This window comes from Odocoileus virginianus, chromosome 18, assembly GCF_023699985.2.
Source record: "Odocoileus virginianus isolate 20LAN1187 ecotype Illinois chromosome 18, Ovbor_1.2, whole genome shotgun sequence".
In the NCBI taxonomy this organism is placed as follows: Eukaryota; Metazoa; Chordata; class Mammalia; order Artiodactyla; family Cervidae; genus Odocoileus; species Odocoileus virginianus.
The window spans coordinates 41295790-41318715 of NC_069691.1; the positions used below are offsets into that span (position 1 = coordinate 41295790).

General features: G+C 34.8%; 1 long non-coding RNA gene across 1 annotated transcript in view; it reads right to left on the reverse strand.

Annotated features, from left to right (window-relative positions):
• Positions 1-2075: 2075 nt before the first annotated feature.
• LOC139039434 (uncharacterized) overlaps positions 2076-22926 on the reverse strand; it is a 232191-nt gene continuing 211340 nt past the window's right edge. Inside the window, exon 4 of the long non-coding RNA XR_011492698.1 lies at positions 2076-2142. This is a non-coding gene — a long non-coding RNA (uncharacterized lncRNA). The remainder of the gene's footprint in view (positions 2143-22926) is intronic.

Below are 22926 nucleotides of genomic sequence, written 5' to 3' on the forward strand. Positions count from 1 at the left end.
TGTGGTGTTGGGGGTGAAAGAGTTCAGTAAAGATGCCCAAAATTACATTTACAATTTCTAGGAATGTACCTTACATAGATATTACTTCTCTATAGTTAATATTGTATGTGTCTGTAGCTAATATTGTACACTTGAAAGTTGCTAAGAGTAAATCTTAGAAGTTCTCATCACAAGGAAGATTTAAAAATGTAGCTATGTGAGGTGATGGATGTTAACTAATCCTATTGTGGTAATCATTTTGCAATGTATATATACACATATATAAAATGATTATGTGTACATCTTAAACTTAGAGTTATATGTTAAATACTGGGAAGAAAATAAAAAAAATGAAAACTTTTATAGTTTTTCTTAGTAATAAATAACATTTCATTATTTTTAGAATTTAGATCTAAAGAAAGGGAAGAGAACAAATTCTTACTGAGTGACTAATAGTGGTTAATTCCTAGGTACAAATATTTTTGGTTAAAATCTAATGAGGTAGGTAATATATTTAAAAATTTACAGATATAAAATTTTCATCTGATTAAAAATTTATACTCTTTCCTACCTATGTCCTATCTTCTTGTTATTGAACATTTAATGGTATTCTACTTCTTTGTAAAGATTGTTCTTGAAAGAATGAGTCAATGAGTGGAGAGACAAAAATCTTGTCCTTCTAATCACTGATTCATTCATTCTTTCAAGTAAGAATTTTTGGTATCTATTACGTTTTATACCCTGTTCTTCTTTTAGTTGCTTGGAATACAAAATGAACAAGCTTGTTTCATCATGGAGATATTAGTCACAGCAGTTGGTCTAATTCTGACTTGAGTGATTCCATTTTCACATGCTTAAATCTTTCTTCTCAAGAAGGGAGGTGATTAAACATGACAATTTCATTTTCACTTTTTTTCAGCTAGGCTGCTGTTGTGCACACTCTTAGAGATGTTTCTACTTCAGAGAAGATGAACTGATGTAAGCACTTTGTAGGTGTTCAAATATTAAACAATTCATAAGCTACTTCAGGATTTAATACAGAGACTAGGAGCTCCCTTGGGTTCTTAGGACTTTGTTGCTTAAAAAAAGCATTTTGCATACTAAAGCAAAGGTAAAATTCTAAATGCTTTCTACTTCCAGAGTATATCACAGTCGAAATTTATTCATGACTATGTTGCTGATATTTAAGTAAATTCATCAGCCTGTTATATTTAACATTTAGCTGAATCTTTTAGTGCTGTAATAAAAATAGTCCTAGCAAACTATGTAGAAGACATTGTATTCCATGGTTACAAAAAGGCAGCATCAATCATCTCATGAATTCTTGTTGTGGATATCCTCAGAAGTTATATAGGACCTACTGTTATATCTGTAGGTGCATGGTCATAATGCACCAAATTCTGAAAGTTAGAGCTTTAGTACATGGATGTTGCATGAGGCAACACTATTGGATATTCAGTTGACTCTTGAACAACACAGGGAGTCCAGGGTACTGATTCCCTCACAGTTGAAAATCCATGTAGAACTTCTGATTTCCCTGAAATTTAACTTAGTCCTGTTGTTGGCCAGAGGTCTTATAGATCAGTTGATTACACAAATGGTTGAAAAGCACATATTTTATATGTCTTCTATATTATATGGTATATTCTTATAAAGTAGCCTAAAGAATGTTATTAAGAAATTTACAAGGAAGAGAAAATATATTTACTGTACTGTAAGTTTGTTAAGTGTTTAAAAAATGTATCACTTGTTAGTACCTACATAAATATTGCCTTGTGGGTTACAAAACACTACAGATGTTATCTTTATCCATATTACTAACACCAGACATCAAAAATGGAAAAGATGTGAGAAATTCATGTTTATCTACATCTGTAACAATTCATGAATTGATTATAAAGGACCAGTAATATGATTGCTTAATGGAAGCCTAGTTTAATCAATATGATTTCTTCACAGTTACCTAGCTTTTACATTAATGAATGAATCACTGTAAAATTTATATGGAGTACAATAGTACAGTACAGTCATATTCATACTATATAGTATTGCAAACTGTTAATTTTTAAAACACACTGCTTACCTGTCATGATAGGCTGATGGGCAGTTTTTCCAATTGGGAGAGAGAGAGGTGTACAGTATTATAATTCTTTAAAAGCCAAGCTATAAAAGAATAAGAAAATTAGCATATTAATAATTTCATATTAGAAATCATTCACCTTCTACATATTTAAAAACACATTAATCTCTACATAAACATTTTTGCAATATACTTATTGAAAAATATATCTGTCTATAAGTGGACTCATGGAACTCAAACATCAACAGTATCTACTTTGTAGGTCACAAGAAATAAGAAAAACTCCATATTTAAGTTCAGTTGTGATCAATAATGAACCTTTAATAAATAACTCATAAATATTTTTTGTTAAAGTTCTAGGGAAGGAGACAATAATGCAATGGAAGGCTAGGTTTTAGATTTTTAAGAATTCACACATAAAAATCCAGAACTGGGTAGAAAAATTCTGGATAGTAAGTATCCATATAAGCCCCTGGAAACAATTAAGGCATATTAATAATACATGAGTGTTACAGTGGCTGTGTGGAAACTATCAGAGAATACTAAAAAGGACAATTTGAAAGGCCTAAGAAAGGAAGAATACCCAAAATCTGAGTTATTCCTCAGGAATTACAGCAACAAAATACAAGATTTATATGGTAAGGTAAATTAGATTATAATGAGATATTTAAGATAACTATACTCTCCCTTTCCTGGTGGCTCAGATGGTAAAGCGTCTGCCTACAATGCGGGAGACACAGGTTCAATCCCTGGGTTGGGAAGATCCCCTGGAGAAGGCAATGGTACCCCACTCCGGTACTCTTGCCTGGAAAATCCCATGAACAGAGGAGCATAGTAGGCTACAATCCATGGGGAAGCAAAGAGTTGGACACAACTGAGCAACTTCACTTTCGCTCTTTTTTTCTTTCTTTTCTACACTTTATGTAGCAATAAAGTGGACTAACATATTTAGGGTACTCAAAACAAGATTTGAGGAGTTCCTACTAAGCATATCTGATCATCGGCTGAAACCCATATGGTTTTTGCCTGCTGCATTCTTCATTGACTGTTAGAAGCCTAGGTGACACTTAATTGGGCTGGAAAAGCCAAATGTCTGTAAAATCTCAAAACTGACTCATGAGAACATGAACATGGAACATGAACATGAACAGACCATGGAAGGGATCCACGTTGAGGAAAAATTTCTGGGAATGGAATCAAAATAGAATAGGACAGAGACAATAAAGTGAAAATTTTTAGATTAAAATGGAGGAAAAAAATACAGCCTAGAAATCTGAGAAAAAAAAACTGCCATATTTTTAAACAAAGCACACAACAGTATATAGTGCTTTGTGAGGCTATGAAAACCACCTTCAAACATACCTTCTTATAAAAATTTGGGAAACTCAATTCATGTGAAAATACAAAAGTATGAAGGTCAGATACCATATAAATACAAATATAAGAAAATAAAAAATAGACTGAGGAGCAGACTGATAGTCTTTCAGAAAAACATTCATGCCAAAAATGAATGCCTAGAAACCATTAATAATCTAATGTATATTTCAAGATAAGCTAAGTAGGTTAGATATTTATGCAGACATGAAGTTATATCATAAATAAAAATGCAGAAATAAGATGACAGAAGTTAAGCATAAATTTTTTAAAAATCATAAGAATATTGTAAAAGGAGTATGTGAACAAATAAACACAACATAATGCCTCAATAGCAATTGACAATACAAAATGAGGAAATTTTATAAATTAAAAATAAAATATTTGAGAAAAAGTAGCAGTTACTGACAGTAAGCACATGCAAAGAAAATCTAATATACAGATAACTATAGTACCTAAAGGTGAGCATCTCATCAAGGACACGGAACATATAAAAAGTATATTAAAACTATGATTAAAAAACTATAATAAAATGGTTTTGAATGTCCTTTTTGAAAGAGAAAACAGGGCTTCCTTGGTGGTTCAGTGGTTAAGAATTCACTTGCCAGTGCAGGGGACATGGGTTCAATCCTTGGTTCAGGAGGATCTCACATCTAACTAAGTACCACAACTACTGAGCACTCGCTAGAGCCTGCAAGCTGCAACTACTGAGCCCACACACCTAGAGCCTGTGCTCGGAAACAGAAGGAGCCACTGCAGTGAGAAGCCCAAGTATCCCAATGAAAAAGAGCTCCCATTCACCACAACTAGAGACAGCCTGCCCAGCATCAAAGGCCGAGCACAATCAAAAGCAAATAAGCAAAACTTTGCAATTTATAAAATAGAATACAATGCAGAATGGCCAAAACATTTTTATAAAATGATTGAACTTAATAGAAAAAGAAAAAAAAACTTGGGCAACCAAGCAACAAGGTTTATACAACAAAGTGAACCAAGACTGCTACACGGATAACATATTTATGATACTCAAAAAAAAGAAAAAAGAAAATGTGACAAAAAGATTTCCTAATCAGCAAAATTGATCTTCATTCCAATACATTAACTATTAGTAATGTATAGGCATTAATTAGATATTGTTCCCATGAGATTTTTTTCAGTTATCTCATAATGAAAGAGATTTGGGCAATAATAAGAACACTAGCAAAGTAATGCTCAAAATTCTCCAAGCCAGGCTTCAGCAATACGTGAACCGAGAACTTCCAGATATTCAAGTTGGATTTGGAAAAGGCAGAGGAACCAGAGATCAAATTGCCCACATCCGCTGGATCATCAAAAAAGCAAGAGAGTTCCAGAAAAATATCTACTTCTGCTTTATTGACTATGCCGAAGCCTTTGACTGTGTGGATCACAGCAAAATGTGGAAAATTCTTCAAGAGATGGGAATACCAGACCACCTCACCTACCTCTTGAGAAACCTGTATGCAGGTCAGGAAGCAACAGTTAGAACTGGACATGGAACAACAGACTGGTTCCAAATAGGAAAAGGAGTACGTCAAGTCTGCATATTTTCACCCTGCTTATTTAACTTATAAACAGAGTACATCATGTGAATGCTGGGCTGGATGAAGCACAAGCTGGAATCAAGACTGCCGGGAGAAATATCAATAACCTCAGATAGGCAGATGACACCACCCTTTTGGCAGAAAGCAAAGAAGAACTAAAAAGCCTCTTGAAAGTTAAAGAGGAGAGTGAAAAAGTTGGCTTAAAACTCAACATTCAGTAAACTAAGATCATGGCATCTGGTCCCATCACTTCATGGCAAAAAGATGGGGAAACAATGGAAACAGTGACAGGCTTTATTTTTGGGGGCTCCAAAATCACTGCAGATGGTGATTACAGCCATGAAATTAAAAGGCGCTTGCTTCTTGGGAGAAAAGCTATGACCAACTTAGACAGCATATTAAAAAGCAGAGACATTACTTTGCCAACAAAGGTCCATCTGGTCAAGGCTATGGTTTTTCCAGTGGTCATGTATGGATGTGAGAGTTGGACTATAAAGAAAGCTGAGAGCCAAAGAATTGCTTTTGAACTGAGGTTTGGAGAAGAATCTTGAGAGTCCCTTGACTGCAAGGAGATCCAACCAGTCCATCCTAAAGGAAATCAGTCCTGAATATTCATTGGAAGGACTGATGCTGAAGCTGAAACTCCAATACTTTGGCCACCTGATGCAAAAAGAACTGACTCATTGGAAAAGACCCTGATGCTGAGAACGATTGAATGGGGGAGGAAAAGAGGACGTCAAAGGATAAGATGGTTGGATGGCATCACCGATGCAATGGACATGAGTTTGAGTAATCCCTGGGAGTTGGTGATGGACAGGGAAGCCTGGTGTGCTGCAGTCCATGAGGTCACAGAGTAAGACACGACTGAGCAGCTGAACTGAACTGAGAAAGATGTTGTCCTTAGTACTAGTGGTAAGGCTTATATAAATAATTATTTCTAGATCTAAAAATGAAGTCTTAGAAAAAGATTTTATTGTGTGTAATGTCTGTATTATCTGCTATTGTAGACATGGTATAAATATGACAGTTTGGGGAGAATGCAAAGAAATATGCAAAAAAGATATAAACTGTTTTCAGTAACCATCATTAGTATTGACATTATTTGAATCTTATTCCTAAACTGTTCATACATAATATGCTATAAACAAAATGAGTAATAATGGAATATTCTAATTTTACCATCTTCTATATTCTTTAGAACCAAGATCTCTTTGTGGAAGAAAAAGGATATGTACTGATACAATATGAATATAATGTTGAAAAGATGAAGTGAAAACCCTATAATTAGGTATATATTAGAAATGAATTAAGGTGAGATAAGAATGCCTTCTTAAATGAACAATTCAAAGAAATAGAGGAATACATTAGATTGGGAAAGATGAGATCTCTTCAAGTATATTGGAAATATCAAGGGAATATTTCATCAAGAATGGGCATGATAAAGGTCAGAAACTCTATGGACCTAACCGAAGCAGAAGAAATTAAGACGTGGTGGCAAGAATACACAGAACTATACAAAAAAGGTCCTAATGACCCAGATAATCACAATGCTGTGATCACTCCCCTAGAGCCAGACATCCTGGAATATAAAGTCAAGTGGGCCTTAGGAAGCATTACTATGAACAAAGTTAGTGGAGGTGACAGAATTCCAGCTGAACTATTCAATCCTAAAAGATGATGTGATGCTGTGAAAGTGCTGCACTCAATATGTCAGCAAATTTGGAAAACTCAGCAGTGGCCACAGGACTGGATAAAGTCAGTTTTCATTCTAATCCCAAAGATGGGCAATGCCAAAGACTAGTCAAACTATTGTATGATTTCACTCATCACATGATACAGTAAGTTTATATTCAAAATCCTTCAAGCTATGCTTCAGCTTATGTAAACCAAGAATTTCCTGATGTACAAGCTGAGTTTCAAAGAGGTAGAGGAACCAGAGGTCTAATTGCTAACATTCATTAGATCATGGAGAAAACAAGGAAATTCCAGAAAAAACAAATCTACTTCTGCTTAATTGACTATGCTAAAGTCTTTGACTATGTGTATCACAACAAACTGGAAAATTCTTCAAGAGATGGGAATACCAGACCACCTTACCTCCCTCCTGAGAAATCTGTGTACAGGTCAAGAAGCAACAATTAAAACTGGACATGGAACAACAGACTGGTTCTAAACTGGGAAAGGAGTACATCAAAGCTGTATATTGTCACCCTACTTATTTAAATTATATGAAGAGTACATTATGCAAAACATTGGACTGGATGAATCACAAGTTTTAATGAAGACTGCTGGAAAAACATTAACAGCCTCTGATATGCAGATGATACAACTCTAATGGCAGAAAATGAAGAGGAACTAAACAGTTTCTTGATGAAGGTGAAAGAGGAGAGTGAAAAAGCTGGCTTGAAATTCAACATTCAAAAAACTGAGATCATGGCACCCAGTCCCATCACTTCATGGCAAATAGAAGGAGAAAAACCAATACAACGTTGTAAAGTAAAATAAATAAATTAATTAATTTTAAAAAAGTGAAAGCAGTAACAGATTTTACTTTCCTGTGATCCAAAATCACTGAGTAGGTTGCATGCAGCCATGAAATTAAAAGATGCTTGCTCCTTAAGAGGAAAGCTGTGAAAAACCTAGACAGCATATTAAAAAGCAAAGATATCACTTTGCCAACAATGGTGTGTCTAGTCAAAACTATGGGTTTTCTCACAGTTATGTACAGATGTGAGATTTGGATCATAAAGAAGGCTGAGCACCGAAGAACTGATGATTTTGGACTGTGGTACTGGAGAAGACTCCCATTGAGAGTCCCATAGATAGCAAGGAGATCAAATCAGTCAATCTTAAAGGAAATCAACCCTGAATATTCATTGGAAGGACTGTGTTGAGGCCAAAGCTCCAATACATTGGTCACCTGATGCAAGAGTTGACTCACTGGAAAAGACCCTGATGCTGGGAAAGACTGAAGGCAAAAGGAGAAGGGGGTGACAGAGGATAAGATGGTTAGATAGCATAAACAACTCAATAGACATGAATTTGAGGAAACTCTGGGAGAAAGTGAAGGACAGAGGAGCCGGGTGTGCTACAGTCCATGGGTCACAGAGCGCTGGACACAACTTAGTGACTGCACAACAGAACTGAATTAGAATGTATTAACAGCATTATGCATTAGAAATGTATTAGAATGTATTGGTAGTGTATGAACTCCTGAAGTTTTGTTCCTTTTATCTACATGTATACATCTATCTTTTTACAGTCTATTTTTCTCTCTCTAGCCCTCCCTTCCACATACAGGATTCATGTATCATGTTGTCTGATGATTATATATATATGTACACACATACAATGGAATATTAGCCATAAAAACAATGCCATTTCTAGCAATATGGCTGGGCCTGGAGATTATCATACTAATGAAGTCAGAGAAAGACAAATATAGTATTGCTTATATGTGAAATTAAAAAAAAATGTTACGAATGGACAGACTCACTGATTTAGACAATGAATTTATGATTACTGGTGGGGAGGGTGGGAGTGGGATAGATTGGGAGTTTGGGATTGTCATGTATGTACTACTTTATTTAACATAGATAATCAATAAGTACTTAGGTAAAGCACAGGAAACACTGCTCAATATTCTATAATAACCTAAATCAGAAAAAAAAATTTGAAAAAAAAAAAAGATGCATGTATTAACTGAACCACTTTGCTGCACACCTAAAACTCACAACAATGTTAACCAACTATGCTCCAATATAAAATAAACATTTTTCAAACGTCAGTGGACTTTCTCCAATTAAAGAAAGAGTAACTGAATAAAAGAAAAAGGCAAAATCTAACAGTATGCTGCCTATAAGAAACTGAGTTTAACTTTAAAGATACAAAGACTGAAAGTGATAAGATGGAAAATGATCTTTCAAGCAAATGTAACCAAAAAAACCAGGGGTAGCTATATTTATTTCAGACGGAATAGACTTAAAAATGATTTTCAAAAGTGACAGAGAAGGTTTTTATATAATGAAGAAGGGGACTATCCATCAAGAAGTTATAACAATGGTAAATATATGGTCAATATTGAAGCACCTAAATGAATAAAACAGATACTAACAGATGTAACAAGAAAGACATTAACATAACAGTAGTGGGTAATTTAATACTCTGCTCTCAAAAATGGATTGATCATTCAGACAGAGAATATAAAAAAACACACAGATTTGAATAAAACTATAAATCAAATGAACCTATCAAACTTATGCAGAATATTCTACTCAACAGCATTGGGATGGATATACATGCTTTTTAACCCCACATGGAATATTTGCTAGGATAGATCACATGTTAGGCACAAAATGTATCTTTGCAAATTTAAAAAGATTAAAATCTCACCAAGTATCTTCTCTGATCAGAATGGCATGAAAGAAGAAATCAGTAGTAGGGGGAAAACTGAAAAAATCATGAATACATGACTATTAAACACTCTGCTGAACAACAAATAGGCCAGAGAAAAAATTAAGGGGAAACTTTAGAAGTACTTGAGACATGTGTAAATGAAAACACAAGATACCAAAATCTATGAGATGCAGCAAGAACAGTTGTAAGATGTATATTTATAACCACAAACGCAAATATAAAAAAAATAGAAATATTTCAACCAACCTTACTTTAGACTCATGGAATTAGGAAAAAACAAATTATATCAAAGCTGAAAATTATGAGATGCAAAAGTGTTATTCATAAGAGAAGAAAAGAAAATAGAACAGAAAAAACAGAAGAAAAGATTTAAAAAGCTGATTCTTTGAAAAGATAAACAAAATTGATAAATCTTCAGTTGGAACAATAAAGAGAAAAAGGAGAAGACCCAAATCAATAACATTATAAATGAAAGAAGAGATATTACAACCAACATCACAGACATGCAAAGGGTAACAGAGGCTACTATGAACAACTATATACCAACAAACTGGACAACCTAGAAATTCTTAGAAACCTAGAAACTCTTAGAAACTTACAACTTGACAAGACTTAATCAGGATGAAGTAGAAATTCTGAATAGACCAATTGCTAATAAGACCAAATCATGAAACACAAACCTCCAAACACAAAATGCCCAGGAACAGATGGTTCTGCCACCAAACAGGTAAAGAATTAAAGCCAGTCTTTCTCGAACTTTCTAAGGAAATCAAAGAGGAGGTTACACCCTTGAACTCATTTTACATGGGTACCATTACCCTGATACAATGTCAGATAAGACATTACAAGGAAAGAAAACCACAGGTCAAAATTTTTCATAGATATGGCTAGAAAAATTCTCAACAAAATATTAGCATACTGAATTCAGCACATCAAAAGCATCTGTAACATATTAATGTGAGATTCATGCTTGGATTGCAAGAATGATTCAACACAGTCCCATCAATAACTGTGATACACCACATTGAGAGTAGGAAGTATAAAATTTATATGATTTCATTGTATACAGAAAAAAAAAAAACCTTTCAACCAGTAAAATACAGAAGAAACATACCTGAACATAAAGAAAGCCACAGAAAAGAAAGCCCACAGCTAACATAATACTCACCAGTAAAAGTTTGAAGGTCTTCTAAGATCAGAAGCAAAACAAGAATGTCTACTTTTACCAGTCTTACTAAATATAGTACTAGTTAGACTTCAGAATTGGAAGGAAGTAAAATTTTCTCTCTCTGCACATGACATGATTTTATGTACAGAAAAAAAATAAAGATTCCACCACAAAAGTTGCTAGAAGTAGCCAACAAATTTAGTAGTTTCAGCACAAAAAATTGACATACAAAAATGAGTAGCATCCCCATACACTAAAACAAGGTATCTGAATAAGAAGTAAAATGATCTCATTTACAATACCAACAAGAGAATACTTAAAAATACATTAAACCAAGGAGGTAAACACCTCTACATTGAAAGCTATAAGACATTGATAAAAGACATAGAAGAATATACACATAAAATGCAAAGATGTCTTATGTCATGGGTTAGGAGAATTAATATCATCAAAGTGTTTATACTATACATGGTCACCTATTGATAGAGATTATACTGAATCTATTGGAGGTGATGGAATTCCAGGTGAGCTTTTTCAAATCCTAAAAGATGATGCTGGTAAAGTGCTGCACTCAAGGTCAGCAAATTTGGAAAACTCAGCTGTGGCCACAGCACTTGAACAAGTCAGTTTTCATTCCAGTCCCAAAGAAAGGCAATGCCAACAATTGTTCAAATTACTGCACAATTGCACTTATTTCACACGCTGGCAAAGTAATGCTCAAAATTTTCCAGGCTAGGCTTCACCAGTACATGAACCCAGAACTTCCAAATGTTCAAGGTGGATTTAGAAAAGGCAGAGGAGTCAGAGGTCAATTTGCCAACATCTGCTGGATCATAGAAAAATCAAGAGAATTCCAGAAAAACATCTACTTCTGCATCATTGATTATGCCAAAGCCTTTGACTATGTAGATCATAACAAATTAGAAAATTCTTCAAGAGATGGGAATACCAGACTACCTTACCTGCCTCCTGAGAAATCTGTGTACAGGTCAAGAAGCAACAGTTAGAACCAGGCATGGAAAAGTGAACTGGTTCCAAATTGGGAAAGGAGTACATCAAGCTTGTATATTGTCACCCTGCTTATTTGACTTATATGCAGAATATATCATGCAAAATGCTAGGCTAGCCTCTTGATGAGGGTGAAAGAGGAGAGTGAAAAAGTTGGCTTAAAACTGAAAAATTGAAGGCAGGAGAAGTGGATGACAGAGGATGAAATGCTTGGATGACATCACCAACTCAATGCACATGAGTTTGAGCAAGTTCTAGGAGTTGGTGAAGGACAGGAAAGCCTGGTGTGCTGCAGTCCATGGGGTTGCAGTCAGACATGACTGAGTGACTGAACCACAACAAATTCTTTGTGTAGAAAGTAGTCTGCTTTGACATTCATGACAAAGCCAGAAGGCTATTTTTCTCCCTCAAAATGAGTATATTAATTTTTATAAATTAACAGTGAAACTGTTTTGTAACCATGTCAACAACACATCTTGATTTTGTAGGTACATTCGGAGATGTTTCAACTTTATATTAATCAAAATAGATATTTATGTACTTTTGAGTAAGTTTCAAGACCTCCTAAATTTTGTTATGGTGCCTGTTTTTCATCAGTAAATAATCATTCTATTTTGTCCTAGAATCAAAGAATTTTAGCTAAAACAAACATAAATCAGTTCCATACTCAATTTGACGATAGTTTTCTATAGCAAGTTTAACAATTATCTGCTACACATCTCCTATAGTTTGAAGATTTTATAAATACCTGTTTTTGTTTTTATGAAAATATATGTCAATGTCCCATACTCCTAATGTTTCCCTAAAACATTTGCTCAAATTAATTAACATTCTTATCTGATTGATCTGTTTCAGGTGAATAAAAATCCTGCTTGTCACAACACCTCAGTTCTGAAGAATATCATGTATATTTATACTTTTAGCAGTTTTTCAGAAGTTGTATACTGCTTTCTTTTTCTTAATTTCCATAGAACTTCTTTGTAACAGGACAATAAGAGAGGAGGCTGATGTGAAAAGATCTTTGGAGTTTTATATCTTTCACTTACTGGCAGGTGAACCTATTAAATATTGTTTACTATTCACACTATTTTGATTACTGATAACTTCATATAATTTTGACAAACCATTAGTATTTATCCTTCTTAATGGGCTTATTTAAAATCAAAGTAATGGAAAACCCTATGAATGTTAAGAATTTTCATTTTTAATATAAATTATTGAGTCATATCACCAGCCATTTTAAATGTTTGTCATATATCAAATAGATAAAGAGTGACTGTAGTAGTGTGTGTTTTTATCCTGAACTCCTAGTTTATCCCTTTCCCTGATTTCCCCATTGGCAGTCATGTTTGTTTTCTATGTTTGTGAGTCTATTTCTGTTTTGTAAATACACACTACTATATATAAAATGAGTAAACAGCAAGGACTTATAGCACAGGGAACTATACATGATATCATTTAATAACCAATAGTGGAAAAGAATCTATAAAAAATAGATAAGTATGTATCATTTTGTGAATCAAACTGAATCATGTTTCTGTACACTTGAAATTAATACAACATTGTAAATCAACTATATTTGAAAAAAATTTTTAAAAACTAGATAATGAGTGGAAAGAAGGGAAAAAACCCAAGAGAATTTACTCATTATCATGATGCAAGTGTCTTTACTACGGCTTTAACATAACTAAATGTACAACAACAGAATCTTATGCCTTCAACTATCAAGCTAGTTAGTGTTCTTCCATATGTACCATAGTATCTCTAAAGATGCTTGGGAAGAACAAAAACAGCTGAGGTTTGGGAAAGAATGTAAGGGTAACGGTGAAATTAATCTGTGTTTTTAGTTGAAGCAATAAAGTAAAAAAGAAAAAGGGTATGTATAAGCCTACCAGAACTATGTGTTTTTTTCTTTTTTTTGCTTATTTTAAATAAATTCAACAAACACTGACACACACACACACACCTATCCAATTGTTTCTTGACATCAAAATATCATGACAGGAAAGACACTTGAAAAGTATTAAGGCCTAAGAGAAGGAAGATCAAGTTTTGAGGATCTTCAAGGAAAAAACGGAAAAAAAAAACAAAGAAACAGTACAAAAGTTTTAAAAAGAGGTTCAGTTAAGAGTAATCAAGAAAGGTTTGGAATCTAAAAGGTTTCTATTTATCATCAAAGATTTACAGTACTATGTATAAAAATTATTCAAAAGCCAATTGTGCCTTGTTATTTTTGTATCTCTTATATTCCTCTGTAGAAATCAGTAACAAAAAAGACCCTGGTAAAATCCACATGCTCAGTCAGATATGATTACAAAAATCTCAACAGATTAATTGGAAAGAAATTATGTTTTCTACCCAAATATGTAGTCAATAGCAGTGAAAAGGGGCTTTACCATAGACTTGCTTTACTATACACTTCAAAACAATGCACTTAATGACTTTCAGTTAAATATATATATATATATATATATATATATATATAGTGTGCTTTTATATTTAAAATATGTCTCAAGATGAATCATAATATATTACTTATCCCATTCTCCCCTTAATTAGTAAAAAGGATATAAGTTAGAAAATTTCAGGATATGGATATGGGCAGTTATCAAAGAAGCCATGATAAAATCTGGATTAGAAGATCTCACTTTGTTGTCTGTGTAGGGAAACAGTGACATGCTCTGGATGGTTACTTAAATATGTTTCCAAATAGATAGGTGTTCTGCTAGTAAGATTGGACCAATCCCTTGCTTGAATAATTTTATTGTAAGCACTTGTTATCCTGAGAATTTACATGAAATGCAGTATTCTTGACCATTCTAAGTGGTTTTATCCTGTCAATTATAGAGTGTTAAATTACTATGTGTGACTTTTTTGGATGCACACATATACAATACAATTAGGTTTAGGGAAATAATTCTGAAGCCATTCCACATATTAAGATTTCTAGTTTTATACAAAATATCAGTTTTATATGTTCTTAGAGCTGCTTTCTAACCAATGATGTGCAATACTGTGCAATATTCTTTTGCATCTTAAAGTTTATGAAAGCTCATTAAAGTTTTTAGATTGAGTGGAAGAAACCTAGCCAATTATCCTATAAATGAAAGTAACCTATCATATTCTCCCCTCATCATCATAACACAGTGTACCAAGGCATCTTCTGGTAAATTCATAGAAGTGTTACCTTTCCATGCAAATCATTAACGCTCATTGGTTTATAATCAGAGTGAAGAAGGGTGATGAATGCCAACTGAAGTAATGAAAATCAATTTAAAATATGATTTTAAAACTTATCTCAAAAGAATATGCTATTCATTGCTAAATATTCTGTTTTATTGTTAAGTTTAAATAATACAAAAAGCCAGAAAGAAGTTTGTCACCTCAACATACCACCCAGAGAAAATGACTGCTAACAGACATGGTTCCTGTCATTGCAAAAACCTAATTCTATATTTGTTTATTACATGCTATCCATCTAGTAAAGTAATGCTCAAAATTCTCCAAGCCAGACTTCAGGAATAAGTGAACCGTGAACTTCCAGATGTTCAAGCTAGTTTTAGAAAAGGCAGAGGAACCAGAGATCAAATTGCCAACATCCACTGGATCATCAAAAAAAGCAAGAGCGTTCCAGAAAAACATCTATTTCTGCTTTATTGACTATGCAAAGCCTTCAACTGTGTGGATCACAATAAACTGTGGAAAATTCTGAAAGAGATGGGAATACCAGACCACCTGACCTGCCTCTTGAGAAACCTGTGTGCAGGTCAGGAAGCAACAGTTAGAACTGGACATGGAACAACAGACTGGTTCCAAATAGAAAAGAAGTACGTCAAGTCTGCGTATTTTCACCCTGCTTATTTAACTTATAAGCAGAATACATCATGTGAATGCCAGGCTGAATGAAGCACAAGCTGGAATCAAGATTGCCAGGAGAAATATCAATAACCTCAGATATGCAGATGACACCACCCTTATGGAAGAAAGTGAAGAGGAACTAAAAAATCCTCTTGATGAAAGTGAAAGAGGAGAGAGAAAAAGTTGGCTTAAAGCTCAACATTCAGAAAACTAAGATCATGGCATCTGGTCCCATCACTTCATGGCAAATAGATGGGGAAACAGTGGAAACTGTCAGACTTTATTTTTGGGGCTCCAAAATCACTGCGGATGGTGACTGCAGCCATGAAATTAAAAGAAGCTTATTCCTTGGGAGGAAAGTTATGACCAACCTAGACAGCATATTAAAAAGCAGAGACATTGCTTTGCCAACAAAGGTCCATCTAGTCAAGGCTATGGTTTCTCCAGTGGTCATGTATGGATGTGAGTGTTGGGCTATAAAGAAATCTGAGCACCGAAGAATTGATGCTTTTGAACTGAGGTGTTGAAGAAGACTCTTAGAGTCCCTTGGACTGCAAGGAGACCCAACCAGTCCATCCTGAAGGAGATCAGTCCTGGGTGTTCACTGGAAGGACTGATGCTGAAGCTGCAACTCCCATACTTTGGCCACCTCATGTGAAGAACTGACTCATTGGAAAAGACCTTGATGCTGGGAGGGATTGGGGGCAGGAGGAGAAGGGGACAACAGAGGATGAGATGGCTGGATGGCATCACCAACTTGATGGACATGGGTTTGAGTAAACTCCTGGAGTTGGTGATGGAAAGGGAGGCCTGGCATGCTGCAGTCCATGGGGTCCCAAAGAGTCAGACATGACTGAGCGGCTAAAATGAACTGAACTGATCCATCTAGAAATATATATTCATACATATCTTTCACATTAATAAGATCTTCAGTTTTAGCATTATTCCTGGATACTATTACCATGAATGACCTTGAGGCATTGTGCAATGAGGAGGTGAAAGCCAAGAAAGAGTTGTAAACTGCTCATTGTATGTCAAAGAGTGCTCAAATAAATAGAGCTAATTTTAAAAGACTGGGAGATGATTTGGTCCCTGAAACCTAAGACAAATTTTTTTCTGTTCATTAGCTGGTCACTAAGATAAATAAAACAGATACTCCAGAGGTCACAAATGACAAAAATTTAGACTGTAAAATTAGTTCAGGAAAGCCACCAAACAGTAACAATAAACAGTGAAAAAGAGGAAGACAATATGATTACCATAATTTACAAAATATAATGTTCAAAAAGTCCACTTTTCAGCAACAACAGTACTGACAGTCCACTGTTGTATGGTCCACATATGGAAAATAAAGCAATTAAGAGAGACTTTTTCTGAGGGGGCTGAAACATTAGGTTTAATAGTAAAAACTTTAAAATATTTAACTGTCTTCAAAGAATTAATGGAAATCATGTCTAAAGAACTAAAGATTCCAAGAGAATAATGTCCCTTCATATAGAAAATATCAATAAGAATACAGGAATTCTAAAAAGGATGCATATATAAAGTGTGTGTGTGTGTGTGTGTGTGTGTGTATAGATATATATATGTATATATGTGTATATATATATATAGATAGATAGATAGATAGATAGATAGTGAAGTTGCTCAGTCGTGTTTGACTCTGTGTCCCCATGGACTGTAGCCTGCCAGGCTCCTCCATATGTGGTATTTTCCAGGCAAGAATACTGGAGTGGGTTGCCATTTCCTTCTCCCGGAGATCTTCCTGACCCAGACATTGAACCTGGGTCTTCCATACTGCAGGCAGACTCTTTACCATCTGAGCCACCAGGGAAGCCCATATATATATATATATATATATATATATATGCATATGTATGGAAAAGATGCATATATATAAAATAGAGTCACGAAGTACCGTAACTGGAATAAAAAATTCACTCAGAGTGCAACAGAAGATATGAGCGGGCAGAATAAAGATTTAGTGGACTTCAATATAAATTATTTCAAATTATATCTGATCTGAGGAACAGAAAAAGTATGAATGAAAATAAGTGAACACACTCAGACCTGTAGGGCACCATCGAGCACACTAACTAACTTATGAAATGGACAAATTCCTTGAGGCGTGAAAATATCCAAACTGATTCATACCGTAATAATGATATGAATATGTCTATAAAAAGAGACTGAATCATTAATTAAATCAAAGAAAATTAAATCAAAGAAAAGCCCAGGACTGGATGGTGTCACTGGTGAACTCTACAGTCATTTAAAGAAGATTCAGCATCAAACTTTCACTATAAACACAGGAAAAGATGGTCATCATCACTAGTCAGTCAGTTCAGTTCAGTCATTCAGTTATGTCTGATTCTCTGTGACACCACTGGCTGCAGTGCACCAGGATTCCCTGGAGTGATGGACACCATCACCAAATCCTGGAACTTGCTCAAACTCATGTCCGTCGATTCGGTGATGCAATCTAACCATCTCATCTTCTGTTGTCTCCTTCTCCTTCCACCTTCAATCTTTCCCAGCATCAGGGTCTTTCCCAATGAGTCACTTGTTTGCATAAGGTGGCCAAAGTACTGGAGTTTCAGCTTCAGCGTCAGTCCTTCCAATGAATATTCAGGACTGATTTCCTTGAGGATTGACTAGCTTGATCTCCTTGCAGTCCAAGGGACTCTCAAGAGTCTTCTCCAGCATCACAGTTCAAAAGCATCAATTCTCCAGTGCTCAGCTTTCTTTTTGGTCCAACTCTCACATCCACACATGACTACCAGAAAAACCATAGCTTTGACTAGATGGACCTTTGTTGGCAAAGTAATGTCTCTGCTTTTTAATATGCTGTCTAGATTTGTCGTATCTTTTCTTCTAAGAAGCAAGCGTCTTTTAATTTCATGGCTGCAGTCACCATCTGCAGTGACTTTGGAGCCCCAAGAAAATAAAGTCTGTCACTGTTTCAATTGTTTCCCCATCTATTTCCCATGAAGTGATGGGACCAGATGCCATGATCTTAGTTTTTTGAATGTTGAGTTTTAAGCCAACTTTTTCACTCTCCTCTTTCATTTTCATCAAGAGGCTTTTTAGTTCTTTGCTTTCTGCCATAAGGGTGGTGTCATCTGCATATCTGAGGTTATTGATATTTCTCCCACCAATCTTGATTCCAGCTGTGCTTCATCCAGCCTGGCATTTTACATTGATGTATTGTGCATATAAGTTAAATGAGCAGGGTGACAATATACAGCCAATTACAGACAATATACTGCCAATATACAACTCCTTTTCCTATTTGGAACCAGTCTGTTGTTTCATGTCCAGTTCTAACTGTTGCTTGTTGACCTGTATACAGATTTCTCAGGAGGCAGGTCAGGTGGTCTGGTATTCCCATCTATGGAACAATTTTCCACAGTTTGTTGTGATCCACACAGTCAAGGAATTTGGTGTAATCAATAAAGCAGAAGCAGGTGTTTTTCTGGAATTCTCTTAACTCTCTTGCTTTTTCTATGATGCGATGGATGTTGGCAATTTTATCTCTGGTTCCTTTGCCTTTTTTAAATCCAGTTTGAACATCTGGAAGTTCACTGTTCACATACTGTTGAAGCCTGGCTTGGAGAATTTGGAACATTACTTTGCCAGCATGTGAAATGAGTACAGTTGTGCAGTAGTTTGAACATTAGTTGGCATTACCCTTCTTTGGGATTTGAAATTAATCAATAGGAAAATCCAAATCAAATTTGTAAGTAGACATTATTTTACTCTATCCAGGATGAATATAAACATAACAGTTGTTGGTAAGGTTGTAAAGTTAGAACCCTCAAAGATTGCTTGCATGAATGTATTAATAGAATGGTGCAGTGGTGTAGTAAACGATTTGGCATTTCCTCAAAGATAAAAATAGAATTAACATAAGACCCACCAATTCTGCTTCTAGGTTTTTATCCAAGAGAAATGAAATACATGTCCACTCAAATATTTATATGCTGATGTTCATAACAGCATTATTTGTAATAGCTAAAATATATATAGGGAAAAAAATGCCCTTCATGTGATGAACTGATACCATACACTGGAATATTCTTACTATAAAAAGGAGTGAAGTTATGGATACAACATAAATGAATCTATAAAGCATTATACCAAATGAAATAAGCTAGAAATAAAAGGATACATATTGCATGAGTCCATTTGGCTGAAATATTGAGATTATATAAATCCATGGGGATAGAAAATAGATTATTGGTTATTAAAGGGATAGTGGGAAGTGTAGGTTTTCTTTTAGGGGTTATTTAGGTTCTAGGCACAACTCCAATGTGTTATAGGGGTATTCCCTTGCCTCCTAACCATGACCAAGAATTCTTTGATACCAACAAAGTATCCCAAAATTTGAACCAATTCTGACACTATCTGCCTGGAGACAGCATCGGATTCCAGGTTAAGGGGTCAGTGACAAAACCTTCCTTCTTTTCAGATACCAACTGCAAGTTCTAGTTGACCTGTGCTTCTGACCAACAGGTTTTAAGAAACAGGTTCCCATGACTAATTTGTCAGTAAGATTAATTTGTTAGAGAAACTCACAGAACTGAGAAGTAGGTTACTGGAAAAGACAGATGGAATAGATACAAAGGGCAAGGTATGGGAAAAAAGCATGTAGCTTCCACACCCTCTCAAAGTATGCTACTCTCTCTGAATCTCTGTGTTTTCATCAATCCAGAAGGTCTCTGAACCCTGTTATGTTTAAAGGCATGCTTGATTAAATCACTGGTCATTTGGCAGCTGATTCAACCTTTAGCCTTTCTCCTTTCCCTTGAGATGGGTAGAAAGAAAGGTTTGGGGAACTGAAAGTTCCAATTTTGTAACCACATGTTTGACTTCAGAGATAACAGCCTCTTAAGTGCATTCCAAATATAACCTTGCTAAACTAACAAAGATAACTTTATCACTGTCTTCACTTAGAAATCTAGGAGCTCTGTGTCACAGATGAGGACAAAGATCAAATGTACATTTCTTATTATAAATTATGTTATCACAGGGGTCATGAAAATGCTCAGGAGTCAGATAGTGTTGATGAAGATATAGCATGTGAACATACTAAAATGACTGAATTGCACAATTTAATATGGCTAAATGCTGAATTTTTTTGTATATGAATTTAACTTAAAAAGGATAAAATGGATTTTAATAGTGAAAAACACAACAACTAAATGGACAGGCTAAGCAGAAAAAGGGGAAGAACAAAAAAAGTCAATGAATATGCACCTAGAATAGCAGAATTATACAATATGAATAAGAGAGAGAAATTAGAGAAAAATAACAAGAGCTTCAGAGAACAGTGGTACTATAATCTTTATATCTATATCTACATCTATGTCTATCTCAGGTATAGTATATATCAGCTGAATCCCAGAAGAGCAGGCTAAAAAATATTTGAAGAAATAACTGCTGATTTTCCCTTATTTGGCAAAAGACATAAAGCTAAAATTCAAACAGGATAAGTCAAGAGAAATTAGTGGTAAGACATGTCACGGCCCATCTTGTGAAAATTGAAGACAAACAAAATCTCTTGAAAGCAGTTGAAGAGAAACTATTTACTATCAAGATGAAAAAATTAAAATCTGGCCTGATTTCTCAGTAGAAATTATAGATACCAGAACGAGGTCCTCCTGTATAGCATATCAGAAGGAAGAAAACAGCATTTTTATAAGCTCTGAAAGAAAAGAACTATCAACTCAGAATTTTATGCTTAGTAAAATGGCATTTGGGGATGAGTAAAAATCAAGTTATTCTCAGGTGAAGGAAAACATTTTTTTTTTTTAGGTCCACTGACCTACCTTAAAGAATTTCTAAAAGAAGTGCCACAAACACAATGAAAATAATAAAAGATGGGTGACTCTAACATCAGGAAGATAAAATTAGCAATGAAAGTGAAATATATGTATATAGACAATAGAACAGATTTTCATTTTCTTGAGATTTCTAAATCATGTTTCAAGAAAAAACTATACTATCTAACCATATATAGGAAATATTTAAACCTTTTTTTTAATAAATGGAGGGGGCAAGGAGAAAGGTAGATATGTTTTCTATACTTCAGTCAAAATCATAATAGTCAACATTGTATATGTCCTAAATTATTTACATATAACAATACTAGAAGAAGCATTAGAAAGCTATGTAAGTAAATATATTCAAGAATATTGGAGAAAATAAAAATGAAATTCTAAAAAAATTAGTGTGTTAGTTGCTCAGTTGTGTCCAACTGTTTGCGACCTCACAGCCTGTAGCGCACCAGGCTTCTCTGTCCATGGAATTCTGCAGGCAAGTATACTGGAGTGGTTTGCCATTCCCTTCTCCAGTGGGTCTTTCAGACCCAGGGACTGAACCCTGGTCATTTGCATCACAAGGAGATTCTTTACCATTTGAGCTATAGGAAAGTCCTAAAATTTTAAACAAAAATTAATTGACCACAAAAAAGGCAGAAAAGAGAAAACACAGAAACGAAAATAGAGAGATAATACTAAGCAGAAAACAAAGCATAAAACAGAAGAATTAAATCTTAACATAGCAATAACATTAAATGTAAATTGTTTAAATATATTGATTAAAGATAGAGGCCAACGGTGAAAAAAGCACATGACCCAATTATACACTGTATATCAGAAGCTCATTCCAAGGATATCAGTATAAGTAGTTGTGAAAATAAGGGCACAAAAAGTAGTATAAAATCATTAATCAAAAGTAAGCAAGAGTGGCTGTGTTAACATGGGATAACATTTACTTTGTAACAAAGAAAATTGACAAGGATAGGGAGGTCCATTGTACAATGATGAATGGTCAATCTATCAATGAAATCCAGTAATTTAAATGTGTATGCACTGAGCAAAATTTATGAAGCAAAACCAGATAAAATTGAAAGGATAAAGAGATAAACCCAGAATTATATCTGAGACTTCAACACCCCTCTCAGTACTTATCTGAGATAGAGCATGTCCTAATTACAAAACATACCTTAACTAACTTCAGTAAACTGCAATCAGATTGATTCTGTTTTATGACCACAGTGAAATCAAATTAGGGGAAAAAAATAATACAACTACAACAGGAAAGTCTCCAAACACATGAAAAATAAATCACACACTTTAAATAATCTACCAGTCAAAGAACTTGACGGAGGAGACCATAGGGCCTGGACTCCATCCTAGGCCTGTTCAATGCTGGCCACGCTCAGCTGCCTTTTCTGTGAACTCTGAACTCTGTGCTCAGTGCCTATGGAAACGACAAACCAGCAGAAGGATAAGACCCCCTCCGGACAAAGGAACCTTGAGAGTCATATCTAGGTTACTTATCACCTAAGAGAAAACATATACTAATCACCCCTGTCTCTGGACAGGTCATAAATTTTTTTCTATATTTATTAGAGTGTAACCTGGGGCTTATTGATTAATGAGCAGTTGTTTAACTGTTTAAGCACATGACGCATG